This window comes from Puma concolor, chromosome B3 (assembly GCF_028749965.1).
Source record: "Puma concolor isolate L17-30 chromosome B3, mPumCon1.1.hap2, whole genome shotgun sequence".
Lineage (NCBI taxonomy): Eukaryota > Metazoa > Chordata > Mammalia > Carnivora > Felidae > Puma > Puma concolor.
In genome coordinates, this window is record NC_141672.1 from 65661190 (window position 1) to 65676189 (window position 15000).

A 15000-nucleotide genomic window follows, 5' to 3' on the forward strand; every position below is an offset into this window, starting at 1 on the left:
TGTGAAGTGCCTTCATACTTCCTTCTTTCACCATTTCACATCTGCATACTTGCCTGCCAGAGCTCCCAAGTTGTATCAACCCAAGGCTAACCAAGTCTTTAACCACCTACTCAGGTAATACCCTATTTATTTGTGCATGTTTATAGGCAATCATAAATGTCTTCAGTAACTGTTTGATTTTTCTAAAGAGACTGTAAACTCCTGAAGGTCAAGGCTGGAATCTAAAACTATTGTAATTATATAGGAGGTACTCAAAAAGTGCTGTCAAATTATTTGCAGATAGAATTTAATTTGAACTACCCCTCAATCTGGGTATGTTTCATGATGCTCTAAAATCTCTGGGTATATAACAAGGACAAGTTATTGCATCAAAAGATTTCCTTCTGTTGGCTAGAAGTTTATACAGGACTCAGCTCTTGTCCTATCAGTTTTCTTCCTTAGAAATGGGAATTAAATATTAAAATAGTGGAGCTAAAGTACGTGTACCCTGAGTTCTTTTAAATTATTAACCTGAGTTTTAAGCAGATTTTGAAAACTTTGAAATGTGAAAAATGTCTCTCTATAGCTCTCCCTTATCACTGTTGACCCATTTTTATACACTTCTCTTTATGAAGAGGGTTGACAATTTTTTTTTCTGCTGTGGACACTTTGGAGAGTCTGGTGAAGTCCACATACATTTTTTTCTTATAATAATGTCTTTAAATGCATAAAATGTTAGAATTACAAAGGAAACCAATTATACTGAAATTCTATTATTAAAATATTTTAAAATCAATTATACTGAAACCAATTATACTGGAATTCTGTTATTAAAATATTTTAAAATCCTCTAAATATGTGATAGAATAATATATGTGCTTTTTTTATTAATGTGTTTAATAACAACATCTAGTGTTGGGTTTAGTAATTACAAAAACTGTCGAGTAGTGATATTCTAAGGTATCTACAAGAGTGGTAATGGGATATGAATATATATACAATGTCTACTGATAACAAATGCAAGTACTACTCACAGTACTGTGGTTTGTAGTCTACATTCATAACAGAAAGAACTGCTAAATTTCAGTTAGAGATTAGTAAAATTAAAGTGATTTTTTTTCCCCATTCAAATTCACCGACTCTCAAGTCTATCTACAGACTCCACGTTGGTCTTTGGACCCAAAGTGAAGACCTTTTGAACTATGAAGAGGTTAACCTTACGTATTTTATAACTAGTTTCAACTATGGCACAGCTGTGTGGAGTAAATATAATTTCTTCAACTTCAATCTGATACTCTTCTTAAATCACTATTACTTAGGTTTTCAAAATGCTATTTGACATCTGCCCTTTTCCTTTCTGACTACACATGTATAGTCTCTTAAAATCTTCAAGTTTCTCTTAAAACTGGGTAGTGTTCTCCTTCCCAGTAAGACCTAACACAGATTGGGAGGGAGAAAAAAAAAAGGATTATTTTCTCCACTGTGGGAGTTGCAGGTCTGCACAATGCCTAAACATTCACTAGATAAGGTATTAATAATTGATATACCATTAGCTCATCTTTTTCCTTCATAGGTCAACTCTTAGGGGATTACTGTTTGCTGAAAGACATTGCATATCTTTATTAAAATACCACTAAGCACGGATACTTACATATAGCAAAGGACAATTTTATGGTCACCTGTATGTTTCCTTTCTTATTTTGAGGCACGGTAGACAATGTCTTAGCCTCCCCACTCTCAGGTTGCAACTCTGTTGCCCTAAACCAGATACTTTGCAGATATGATGGGAACCCCGAACAGGGTAGGTTTACTTGAGTGAATGCTTGCTATCATACTGGCCATACAAGGCATGACTCTTAACTCGTTCTTTCTCTGTCCTTAGACAAAACTGAAAAGAATGTCTTACAATTATACAATGTTAGAACCTAGAACCCTCCAACCCCTAAGAGTAGCCTGGATGGAGAGATCCATTGTTAATTTTCATCCTTTCAACTCACATAAATAAATGAGGTGGTAGAAGGCTATGGCCTTCTGTAGTGCTTAGGGCCCATCCAAGGTTCAGTACAGGATTTTTCTTGTCCATTTTAATAACAGTGCTGACAATGGCAGGTCACATGCTATCCCCTAGCACTAAAAAACAGTATCGAAAACTTTAAATATCTAGCACTAAGGGAAGCTTTGAGGTAAGGAAAAGTATTTATTTTCTAACTAAAATAAACTAGTTCATTTAGATGCCTTTATCATTTCAGATGTTTTATGATCTCCGTGTGCTTTTTTACAGAACTTTTTCTGAAGTTGCGATTTAAGACAAAGATGTCCTCATTAGTTATAGGAACTAAAGCCTGCTTTGTTTTTCTGTCAGGTGAAACATTATCTTAATATCCACTGTGAAGTTTGCATTTCTTTCTGAGAAGAATCTTCAAAACTTAAAAGGTCATGTACAGAAGTAGACAAATACATAAAAAAAGAGACACGATGATTTCAGAGAGCAAGAGTTGGGGTAAAACAACTCTTTAGATGGTGTAGATTGTTACTCTGTCCTTTCCAGAATGAACACAAAACTAGAATAGAAGCACAAGACAGAGCCGGTCACAGACATGGATAATATTGGGATAATTATCCCACAGATAATGGGATAATAATATTATGTTGTGCAGACTCCAGGAATGCCACGGGGTCCTGTGGAAATGCTACAGCAACATGAGACCAGCACGGCCACTCTACACATCAGTCTCCCAGGCATGTGCATTCGGTAAGAGCTATGGAACATTTGAGCAATCATCTATTCAAAGTTAGACAAGACACTATGAAACTTCTTGGAAAACAAGAGAATGCCATTTCTCCTTCAACTTATCATGTTTTTTTTAAAAGACAAAACGTAGTGCTAGCAAGGGTTTGAAGAAATGGACTATCAAATACAGTGCTGGGAGAAAGTCAATTAGTACCATATATTTTTTTTAATTTAAAAAATGTTTATTGGGGCGCCTGGGTGGCGCAGTCGGTTAAGCGTCCGACTTCAGCCAGGTCACGATCTTGTGGTCCGTGAGTTCGAGCCCCGCGTCGGGCTCTGGGCTGATGGCTCAGAGCCTGGAGCCTGTTTCCGATTCTGTGTCTCCCTCTCTCTCTGCCCCTCGCCCGTTCATGCTCTGTCTCTCTCTGTCCCAAAAATAAATAAACGTTGAAAAAAAAATTAAAAAAAAAATGTTTATTTATATATTTTTGAGAGACGGAGAGTGAGTTGGGGAGGGGCGGGGGGGGGGGAGACAGAGAATCCCAAGCAGGCTCCACATTGCCAGTGCAGAGCCCATGTGGGACTAGAACTCAAGAACCGTGAGATCATGACCGAGCCAAAGTCAAGAGTCATACGCTTAACCCTCCAGGTGCCCCAGTACCATCTTTCTTGAAGTCAATTGGGCCAAATGTATAAAAATCTCTTAAGACATATTATTCTTTTGACTGAATTTCTGGAAATTTATCCAGACAACATAATAATAGGAACACATGTAAAAATTTCCCTGCAAAGACATTTAAAAGATATAGTTTGCAGTGGTACAAAATTGGAAATGATCTAAATGTTCAATAGTAACAGCCTAGTTAAATAAATTATGTCATATTTTTAGAAAAGAAATACTATGCAGCCAATACTTGGTAAGTGAAGTTATCAACAATGAAAAAAACTCTATATTTTAAATTGTCAAAGAGTCACAGCAGTAACAAATACAAGAAATATGTAAATATAAATCCATAAAGAGGTATCTGAGAAGACACACATCAAAATGTTTATACTCTATTCTTCTGAATGGATGTGATATTATCTCTTATTAGTCTATACTATTTGATTTTTTGTTCTGTGTTACTTTTGTAATTAAGAAATCTATTTTAATTAAAAGACTTTTCAGGGTATAAATTCACATGTGCACATGTAAATTCTAACACAAATTTTTACTTCACTAAAATGAGAGCAGTCCCCTTTGTACCTCTGAAATATTAGCTTTATTCAACACCTTTGGCTAGGACTCAGAAGTGAAGGGAATAACACATTTTTCTTTATTCTGACATGCATTTCCATTAATTACGTGCTTTCTCTTGTGTTCATCAACAGTAAACTTCAGGGTAAGTTTTTCCTACCAATTTTAAACAGTTCTGCATGGCCAATTTTCAGGTCTGTCAAGAAAAGCCAAGACTAATATCCCAGTGTCATGTTTATAGCCATCTGTGTAGAAACAAAATCAGGTTTGGACAGCTTTTATCTTGCTAAGGTTCACATATTTTGATGTGTGGATGAATCCTTGGGTTTAGAAGCATAAACGGATCACCATGTTTGGCAGGGGGAGGGAATGGACAGCTACTTCAAAACCAGCTTTTCCAAGTACTGACAGAAAGTAATTAAAACAACATGAGCCATTTTGGGGGGGGGGGGAATAAAACCAACAAAATTAAACAAAGCATAGTTAGTTCTAGGCCAGAGTTGGGGCTTCCAGCAGATATGAATAAGAATGAGATTTTTTCCAAGAAAACTTAGAGTGAGCCGAGCCATTTTGTTTTATAGTCAGGAAGATGATGGCCTCAGTTGCAAGGAAATGAGGCAGCAGGCAGCCACACCTGGTTCTGTACTGCCCTGCGGGGACTGAGGGTAACTACCCTGGCTGGAAGTCTGCAGGCTGGGGTAAAGGAGATGCAAAAGGCTCCCCAGCATTCAAAGCCCACAGGTCACTGTCAGGCCTTTCAAACACATCTGCCATCTGGCCTCTCTCGGTTCCCCTGTAATTATTTCCCTTCCCCCTTCCTGCCCTGGAGTCATCTTAGAAGGAAATTATTAAGCATCGGATTAGGTTCACAGCAAACAATGGTTTTTTATCTGACATGTCTGAGATACCAGCTTTCACATCACACCTTTGGCAGCTTCTTCCCTTTACCCAATGGATCAAGAAGGGATTGGTGGCTCTAAAACCTCCACTCAGGAAGCCTGCTCCCATGGCCTCTAACTGGCTTGACTATAAGCCCTGTTAGCACTTACCTAGTTTGCCTCATGGCCAACTCCCAGAACACTTAAAATATATTAAAAAGCTATCACTAGGCATAGCACGTGGGTTTATACACATTGCAGCTGTAGCTTTAAGACCATCAAGTACAAAAGGTTTAGTCTTTTATGACCGACAAAAGGGATTTTAGTAAAAGAGCTGGTCTACGAAGCACAAAAAACAGAACATCAAATTAATTATGAAAGCCTGAACTACAACGGAAGAGCTTTGTAGGAGATCCATACGGTAAATCTACAGGATAGCAAACATCCAGATGTTTTGAAACATCTGTATTACTGCTTGAACTTTTCCATTTTTCCTTGATGTTTGGCATCATGGAGACACAACAAGAGCTTTATTGCCAACTTTGGCAGCTTTCAAAAAAAAATCAAGGTACGTATTTTATTACATTAGTTATTTTTTTAACTTCTAGATTGAGGCTGACTTCTTTATCTTTTTATTCCCCATAGTGCCACTGAGTAGATGTCTAATATATATTGGTTGAATGAGGGGGAAAAAGATGACTCATAATTAAATGTACAACCAAATAGGGACACTATTTCTGAGTAAGACAATTCCATTATTAGTAATAGCAGATCTATGAACTCAGGAGTACATTTATTCTGAATCTTTCATTCTATGCATCTATATTCCATCAATCTTTATCATCTCTCATTATAATATATAGAGAGCTTGAGTAATTATTCTTGTTTTACAGGTGAAAATACCAAGGAACTGAGATATGAAATCTGTCAAGTCACATAGTGAGATCCTATAGATCATTCAACTGCCCAGCCCAAATCATCCAATAAAATATGATGTTTCTCTGATTGCAAAGGTTTATTATTTGAATCCAAAGGAGATTTATTTTTGTATTTGTTTATTCACTTTGGTATGAGGTCTGATTACTGAGATGTGTGAATAAGAGGACTTACATTCAAGATACATCCTGGGATTCATTTTCCCCATAAAGCCTGCCCAAACACCCTTACTTTTTCATCAGAGAGGTTAGAGCTCTTCAACTGGTACTGGTTACTCTGGATAAAATAGGAATGATGTGTGTGGGGGGGGGAGGGGGTACCTGGGTGGCTCAGTTGGATAAGAATCTGACTTCAGCTCAGGTCACGATCCAAGTGCTGTGTTGGGCTCTGTATTGATAGCTCAGAGCCTGGAGCCTGCTTCAGATTCTAGGTCTCCCTCTCTCTCTGCCCCTCCCCCACTCATGCTTGCTCTCTCTCTCTCTCTCTCTCTCAAAAATGAAAATTAAAATGGGAATGATGAAATCTATCTCATGAAGCTATTGTTGATAGGGTCTACCTCATATCATTGTTGTATTAACTGAGAAGTCACACATTTAGTATAGTTTCTGGAATATACATTTGCTTGAACAGATATAATTTGCTGCTGTTGTTAATGCTACTGCTGCTAACACTGAGCCTGGTGCATAGTCTATTCTTGATAAATATAAATTCATTCCCATTTCCTGCTATGTCAACACCGATAATATTTGAACTCCATTATTTGAATGTGTTGTTCTGCGAGGAAAGGTAACTCTGTTTTTTTTTTTTTTCCCCTGGTTTGATTAGATGATGAGTCAGTTGGCCCATCAAACCAGTCTTCCTAAACTACAAGTGATCCTAGTCATGCCTCCCCTCAGTCCGTTAATGTGGAAGATTGAAACAAAGTTCAGAATGGACTATCTCATTAAAACTCCCCTGAATGCAGGATTATTCATATGAGGAAAATACTCTGTGGAAGTTGGAGGATATTCATCCAGTCATTCAGTCAGTCAGTCAGTCAGTCAATAACTATTCAGTGCCCTTGATAAATGCAGGATAGATTACCAGGCCCATTGGCCAAACCTCTGAGTGAGCAGCGGATGGCTAGCAGTAGTTCATCCGATTCATGATGGGAGGAGGAGCTGAAGGAAGAGTGAGTTTAGAATTCTCAAAATAGCAAAGAGAGCTGTGGGCAGTAATTTCTTTTAGAAATAACTAGAAAGAACACGCTGACCCAACAGGCTGTCGAAGGCCCAGAAGTGAATTTCAAACTCCATGTAGTATGTTTAAAATAGGCACAAAGCTGAGAGATACTGCACCAGAGATCAAAGAAGGGTTGTGTGTGGCCACAAAGGTCCTTTTATTTGCTTTTGGAATTGAGGGAAGGATTTATTCACTGATTCTCCTTATACAGGTCTGTGCATGTGCAGGCTCGGAATTTTAAACTGTCCTAAGGGCTATGGCTCAAGATCTCCACAAACATTCTCGTTCAACAACGTTTTAATTTCCTCTATCTCCCTCAAAGAGCAAAGCTCTTTGGGGGCTGGATTGTTGGTGGCCTGACAGCATTTGCTACATCAGGATAGAGGAAAGAGAGACCATGCCATGCTCATTATGGCTTCCCCTCCCTAGCAGGAGAGTAAAAAGTCTCAGTGTTGCTTGGGTACCTCTGACAGGAAAGGAAGTGGGAAGTCAGAGGTGAAGCCACTTACTAGCTCTATGACCTTGGCCATTCACTAGGGGTAGTTTTAGTTCCTGCATCTGTCAAATGGGCATAAAAGCCTCATACTTAGCCTTACATGATGACCATGACCATCCAATGAAACGTTCAGGAATGTGTTCTGAAACCTCCCCCTCTTTCTGCAGACTAAAGGGTCTATCATGGTCTGCATCTGGCCACGAAGAATAAATCCAATGCAAAAAATACACAGTATGCCTCTCAAACCTCAGGAAGCAGAGAGCAAGAGATTTGGGAAGAATGGATTGATATTTTTTATACTGGTAACCTGAAGAGATAGGAGTAATTCCCAATGCAACTCTTTGTAAAAGTAACAGGCATCAAAGGTGTCAGAAAAAATACTGAGCCTTTGTTTATCATCAGGAAATTGCTTTCCTGTGGTTGTGCTGTATTTTTTGTTGAAGAACACCTTTTCCAAAACGTTACTTGGTGCCAGGCTAAATCTCAATGTACCGACCACAAGTTTCAGCGGCTACTGTATCTTGACTTCCATTTCGACCAGTAAATCTTCACCTCATGGCTTTGGTCTTGTAAATCAAAGGGCTTAGGCTCGGCTGACCCTTTTTTTTAAAATGGAAGATTAATTTGAAACTTACTTTCCCTCAACCCCATTTGGCCATCTGCTCTCACATCTCTGAAAAAGGGAGAGACTCAGAAGGGGCGGAGCTAAAGTTTCATTTTTGGGCCGCCATTCCTCCGAGTGCCTGCTCTCTGCTGTTTATCAACATGCTACAGTTATGCAAGTGACGTCAGGTGAAAGACACTTGAGGATCAGGTAGGATGCTCACCAGTGGCAGGAGATGCTGAATGCTGTGGTTCACTCTGGATTTGTATTAGAAGAGGACATTTTAAAGTGGCCCCTTCTGATCATGTTAAACAAAAATAGAGGTGAATGAAGGTGAACATCTGAGACTTGGACTAAGCTCCTGTAGGCAGGGATATTTCAATTTTTTGTTTTATTTATTGAGATCTCCCTCCCCTTTACTTAATGTACGGAGCCAAGTTATTTTGCACTGCCACCAAGCAGGAGCTTTTTAAATGATTCAGGGAAGTATAGCTTTCATTTAGGCTTGTGCCCTCCAGTCTGTTTATACTGGTCGATACACTTGTCTGAAAAATATAATGGATTAGCACATCATTCAACAAGCTAGTCAGAAGGCAAGCTCAAGGCGACAGACACCAAAAAGTAAATTACAGTCAGTTGTAGGGGTAGGCCATGCCTAGAGCTGGGAAACATCGTATCAGCACAAAACCTGTATTCTCCCAGAATGGTGGCAGAACTGAAAGGGATGAAAAATTTACACTCAAATATAATAAAACAATCAGCTCTACAAATTCATATGGTACCATAAACTGTGGTTTATGACACCGAAGGCAAGGGAAACTGGCTCTCACGACCACCCCACACATTATAACCTCAGCTGGAAACAGACACGGATGGCATTTGTTTCATTTAATAGGCCCACTTTTGCAAGCAGGCATATATCATGGCTTACTTTATACATTGCATTTAGATATTTGTAAAATGCCAATTGTCGTCGGTTTGTACTTGGCAAACCAAGGGTTAAGGTGGGCTGTAAGGAGCTGGTGGGGGGGACTAACAATAATTTATTCTTTCTTAGCTTCCCCTCTCTCTCTCCACTCCCTTTCCTTATTTCCTTTATTCTATTCTCGTTCTGAAGAAACAAAAAGCAGGATTGAGACTCTTTCTCCAGATCTTGAATTTATATTTTCTGTATCACCTACTCTGAGGTGAACCAAATCATCACTCCGGTAGACATAAGAAGTCTACTTATAATTATTAAACAGCTGTCTATTTAATAACCAGTGACAATTAAACAGAACAGTTAGAAAGGCTTCTTTTTTCACCATGAAATAAACTCCAAACAACAAAACAAACAAATCACTTCCTTCACCAAGAGCTCAGTGAAGGACTGTAATGTTCTCAGACATTGTGCCTCCTGAAGATATTCTTTACCAATCATGTATGGATCTGTTGGAGAAACAGATGAGCAGAACAGCAATGTGGGAGCCTCAGTCTTCAGAGAGAATATTAAAGACCAATGGAAAATCTACAAAGTCAAAGAGAGACTTGCAAAATCATCCATCATATGGGCTGCTCATATGAGGTTTAACGGAAGCAGAAAAGGAAGCAAAGATGGGATTTCAAAGTTAACAATATTAACAGAAAGTACTTTCTCCATTTTTTTTTCCTTTCTATACAAATGATCAGATGTTAGTAGGGGGATTAGTGAATACAACCCTTGAATCTTGGCTTCTGATATTCTGAGTGGACCTCAGCATCTGTTACCAGTGGAAACGTCAGCACTGGCAGACTACAGTGGTGGTTAATGAGCTACATTAAACGGTGCTAGTTAATTGCACAAGGTGTTGGCCCACTGTTGAATCCATTCTCCCTCCAGAGTATCCTAGGATTTTTGGCTCATGGGAGATACCTACATTGGGTTTGACAGAAAAGGGAGTTACCCTGGCCTTGACCTTGACTGGACTTTCCTGCTTTGATCTTTCCTTACCGCTACCCCCACTGGTACTTCCTATCTCTGTCTGTTGCACCCTTGTGTGGATGGACCAAGGCTGATCAATTCCAGCAAAGGCAACTACCTAGATTTTTTTTCTGGCCTCACCTTTACCCAGGGAGCAACACGATGAATTCCTCTAAAACAAATCTCTCTCCTTCCCCACCTCTACCTCCAATCTCCTCAAATACCTCAAATTCTCCTCCATACCTCAAATTCATACCTCCTCACTTCTCCTCCTCCATACCTCAAATTCTCTCCAGCAGAAGCAAGAAATACTCCTTTTTATTTCTTCAGGTTCATGGCCTTCACACTACTAAGCTTATCCTTTTGAGTCCTGGGTCCAAAGATTATCCCTCTTTTGAATCTTTAATATATGTTTTCTGCATGCCTAACTTCTCAACCTAATGTTCAACTCAAAGAAGCTGAAAAATGAGATCTAGCAGCCCTGCATCTCCCCCAAACCACCTTCCCCATCTGCTACCCAACCACGTTACCCCTGAACCGCTTAGAAGAGAGGCTAATACAGCTAGATACATTTGTACCTCTCATTCAACAACCCGCTGCATTTTGGTATCAGCCTTCATGGTGTTAGTGATGACATTCACATCGCTAGTAATCTAACTGCTGGATGCAATGGCTTTTTCCTGTCCTCATAGTATTCTAACTTTCAGGCACATGATCACATCCTTTCTGAAAAATTTCTTTTCCTTTGACCTTCCTAATGACATCTTCCAGGTTCTTCTTGAGGAAGAGATGCTCCAGGTCACTTTCTGATAATTTCTTTTAAAACATTTTTTTTTTTAAATATTTATCTTTGAGAGAGACAGAGAGTGAGCGAGCGTGAGCTGGGGAGGGTGAGAGAGACACACACAGAATCTGAAGCAGGCTCTAGGTTCTGAGCCGTCAGCACAGAGCCTGAAGTGGGGCCCAAACTCACAAGCCAAAACTCAGATCGTGACCTGAGCCAAAGTGCGATGCTTACTAGACTGAGCCACCCACGTGCTCCACTTTCTGATCATTTCTACTTCATTTTACATAGTACCTTCTCTTTCTCTGCCTCTCAGTAAATTTGGATCTTCTCAGGATTACTTTCTTAGTGGCCCCTACTCCCGCCTTCTTGAACTGCAAATTCAAGATCCTTAGGAAACTCATCTACCTTTTCTCGTCCAGGTACAATCTACATGCTAACCACTGCCCAACCTGTAAGTTTAAACCCATTATTTCCAGCTCTCAAGTCGGTTTATCCAACAGGCCATCCCACAAGTTTCTCAAATGCCACATGTCTAAATTGGAACTAAGTTTTAAAAATGCACTTCCTTCCTGCTTTCCACCACATTGGATCAGTCACCAAGCATTGATCTTATCTGAAAAAGGCCTCTCAAATCCATCCCCTTTTCTTTATTTCTACTGGTGTGCCTATTGTAATTTGATTTTCATCTCTTCCTTGGGCCATTTATCTGCCTTTTAATTGGAAGATGCCACCTATCTTCTATTTTTTTTTTTTTCCAGAATAAAATTTTTTGGCCCTGAAGCACAGATCTATTATTTCACTTTTCCCTTTAAAGCATTTCATGGTTCCCCAGAATCTAAAGGAGAAAGTCCAATTTCCTTAGCTTCCTACAACACCATTTTCAATCTGGCTCTGTCCTAACTTCCCAGACTCCTCTCTTACTATAAGCAAGGACTTTGCAAACATGCCTCCCTTTGCCTGGAATACCACTTTTCCATTTTTCCATGTGGAAAATGCCCATCAAGGCCTGACCTAAAAATCATTTATTATTATTATTATTATTATATTATCATTATTATTATCATTATCATTAATGAAAATAAATAAACGGAGCAAATCCGTTTCAAACTCCTCCAGGAAGAGTTAGTTACCCACATTCTTTGCTCCTGCGGTTTATAGTGCATCTCTTGACTGTAATGTGTGACATTCATTATTCATTAAAATATTTGAGATTGACACTCCACAGATCAGTGCAAGTTGGTTGCCATGCCTATGGCATCTTGAAGAGAAGACACTGGGTCCTTGAGCAGGCAGGAACTATGCCTAACAACATCAGTTTTTAGCACAATTTTGGACACATGGGGGTCACTCAGTACTAGCCGAATGCTGGCATGATTGAAGACACATTAAATGTGTGGCAAATACCATGGGTATGCTGTGTTCAGACCCTTGTTCTTGATTACTGGGCCTCCTATCGAATCTTGGAGTATTTCTCATAATGTGCAACATCAGAAGTTTTGGATATAACTATATAACTTTACCGATGTTTTCAGAAGTTCATTTATATACAGTGGCATTGTGAGAATATTTTATGATACTAAGCAGAATGCTTAATTGCTCTAAGTCTCAGTTTCTCTTAACCCATAAACCTTGAATAGTTCTATTTGTTAATTACCTAAAACTTCCCAGAGGCAGATGGCATTAACAGTTAACAATGAGTGCTTTGAGGTGGGATGGTTTTAAAGTGGGATGGGTTTAAACTCAGGTTCTGCCACTTTCTAGATGCATGACCTGCTGTTTTACCTCTCTGAGCCTATGTTGTCTTACCTATAAAATAGGGATAGTCACCAGGCCTAACAATGGTGCGTTACAAACTTTAATGGCAGGAAAGTGCTTAGAACAATGCCTGGCACAGGGTAATGGCTTCATAAATGTTACTTATAATTAATGTTCATCAGGAAGTTATAAACGTGAGCAGAGAAGATCCACGTAGTTATGCCACGGCTTTGCAGAGAGGACACCAGGAATACACAAGTCAATCATATAGATAATAATAGCTCAGAATTATTTAGAATTTTATACATTTCAGTGTGTTCGTACATTTTAGATCCTCAGACACCCTATGAAAGGTTTGAGAAATGTAATAAATATGAATTGACCATGTTTAAGTGTCTAGAGTCAATAAAATCAGTACTTATTCGCAAAAATGAAATACCCTTGTTAAGAAGAAAGTCAGTCTGTCCTTTGAATTAGTCCAGGATAAAAGGGTAACGGCGAGGTATCTGGGAGAACTACAGTTATTGACATCACTGACCTATAAACATATTCCCTTCAGCGTGATATACAGCACTTCAGTACCCTTGTTTTTCTATAATTGCTGTTACCAGAGCCTTTCAATTTCAAGTGCTCAAACGAGAGCAATTCATATTTCAGATAATCTGCCAACGAGGAAAACTAATTTCAAAATATTTGATCATAAAAGTTGTCCTCAGCTTCTACAGAGATAATTTAGTCAAATAATATCAGATAATCTGAGAGCAGTCTTAGCAGGAAATTGCCCCATCTAAGCAGCCTCCATTTGCACTTATATAAATGTACTGAAAGTGTAGGAGACTTTGACAGCCTGCCATATGTGATTTCATTCCATAGCCTACCTACTTTACCATCAAAAGTTATATCCTTTGAAGCATTGCCAGAATTACTTTACCCCAGTAGATATGCTAGATGTGCCCTTTAAAAGCCATATCATTTCTTTTCTACTCTGACTAGTTCAGGGTAGCATCTGCTCAACTAAATTCCTTTGAAGGTTAAAAATAAAATAGCCTACTTCTTCCAGGCTCCCCTCCTCCACCCCTACCCTAGTGCTTAGGAGAAAACGTCCAGTGTTGAATGAATTTCAGAGAGCACAGGTTTTAAAGAAGAAGGAGCCTGAGAAATCACCCCCTCATTTCACACTTAAGAAAAATTAAGATCCAGGCTTCTGGAAGGTCCCTTGCCTGATTAGCAGCAGAGGCAAGACCAGAACCAGGTCTCCTGGATCTCAGTCCGGAGCGCTGTCTCCTATTTCTCCAAAGACAAAAGGATCAAGCCAGAAACTGACACCAGAAACACCACCAATGGATGTGGTGTTTTAATTTTCTAAACAGAAAATGAATGCTTGGGATTTCATCTCCAGGAAAACATTTGCTTTTTAGAAATAGTCCTACTTGGCACTCTCTCTCCTCAGTGCTGCTGACAGTTGCAGTCAGTTATTACACTGTTGTGACTTGGAAGCTGATGCCCCCAAACAGATCAAAATTAGGAGCATCGTGATTCAGGATTGTCTATTTCCCCCTCAGCTTGCTAATCTATGCTTCTTTTATAATTATTTTAAAAGGCACTATCTGATTTCCTGAGCACCGCCCCAGGTGTTCTCAGTGATAATGAATGGATAAACATATCATCCAGTGTCACAGAGCAGTTGTGACATTTTAGAAATATCTTCAGTTCAACTCTTCTAATTTCAATGTATGTTACACCCAAGGTTGCAGGCCTGTGTTTTTACTAAAGAGCTGAATGAGTCCCAGTAATTGCATGATTTACTTGTCTGCTCAAGTGAAAAGGTTTTGAAATGTGGTGAAATGGCGCAGTCGTTTCCTGGTCTTTGCAAACCCTGCAATGTCAATTTTAATTAATGAACTGGAAAAATTATGGTTTTTTTTTTTTTTTTTTTACTTTTTTCCTTTCTTATTTATTTATTTATTTATTTTTTTATTTCAAGGAATTGGTTCCCAGTCTCACCTCTTATTTTCCTGTAATTTGCATCTTCTGTCCTGAGGGATGTGCAGACTTTTGTCATTCCCACAGATATGCAGACAGGACATCACAAGCATGCTAAGCCTCTGCAGCACAGCAGCTCAAAGTGATCCTGGCCAACTAGAGTACACAGTCTGATCATGTTTCCCTCGTCAGAACCAGGGGGTTGCAAATAACAGCCCTATTACACTGGGACACCCAGGTTGAGGAGATCCCCATACTTAACTAGGAATGGTGAGCCCTGCTTGCTCTTCAGAAGTTGTCTGCCAGAATAACCTCATTTCCACATAGTCGCTGCTGATTGATCTTAAAGTGAAATGCCTCCGAACACTTTAATTTTTGCGCCTGTTTCCTCTACCCCCTTCCTTTTGATTTCATCAAGGAGTAATGATTCTCTGCACAGATATTTAAAAGCAAG

General features: G+C 39.2%; 1 protein-coding gene and 1 long non-coding RNA gene across 11 annotated transcripts in view; one reads left to right on the forward strand and one right to left on the reverse strand.

The window, feature by feature from the left end:
- The window catches only part of NPAS3 (neuronal PAS domain protein 3), an 865390-nt gene that overhangs the window by 216964 nt on the left and 633426 nt on the right, over positions 1 to 15000 (reverse strand). The gene's annotated exons all lie outside the window — the stretch shown is intronic.
- LOC147580030 (uncharacterized) lies at positions 2634 to 5830 on the forward strand. Its single transcript, XR_015252444.1, has 2 exons — positions 2634 to 2731; positions 5719 to 5830. It is a non-coding gene; the product is annotated as an uncharacterized LOC147580030 (long non-coding RNA).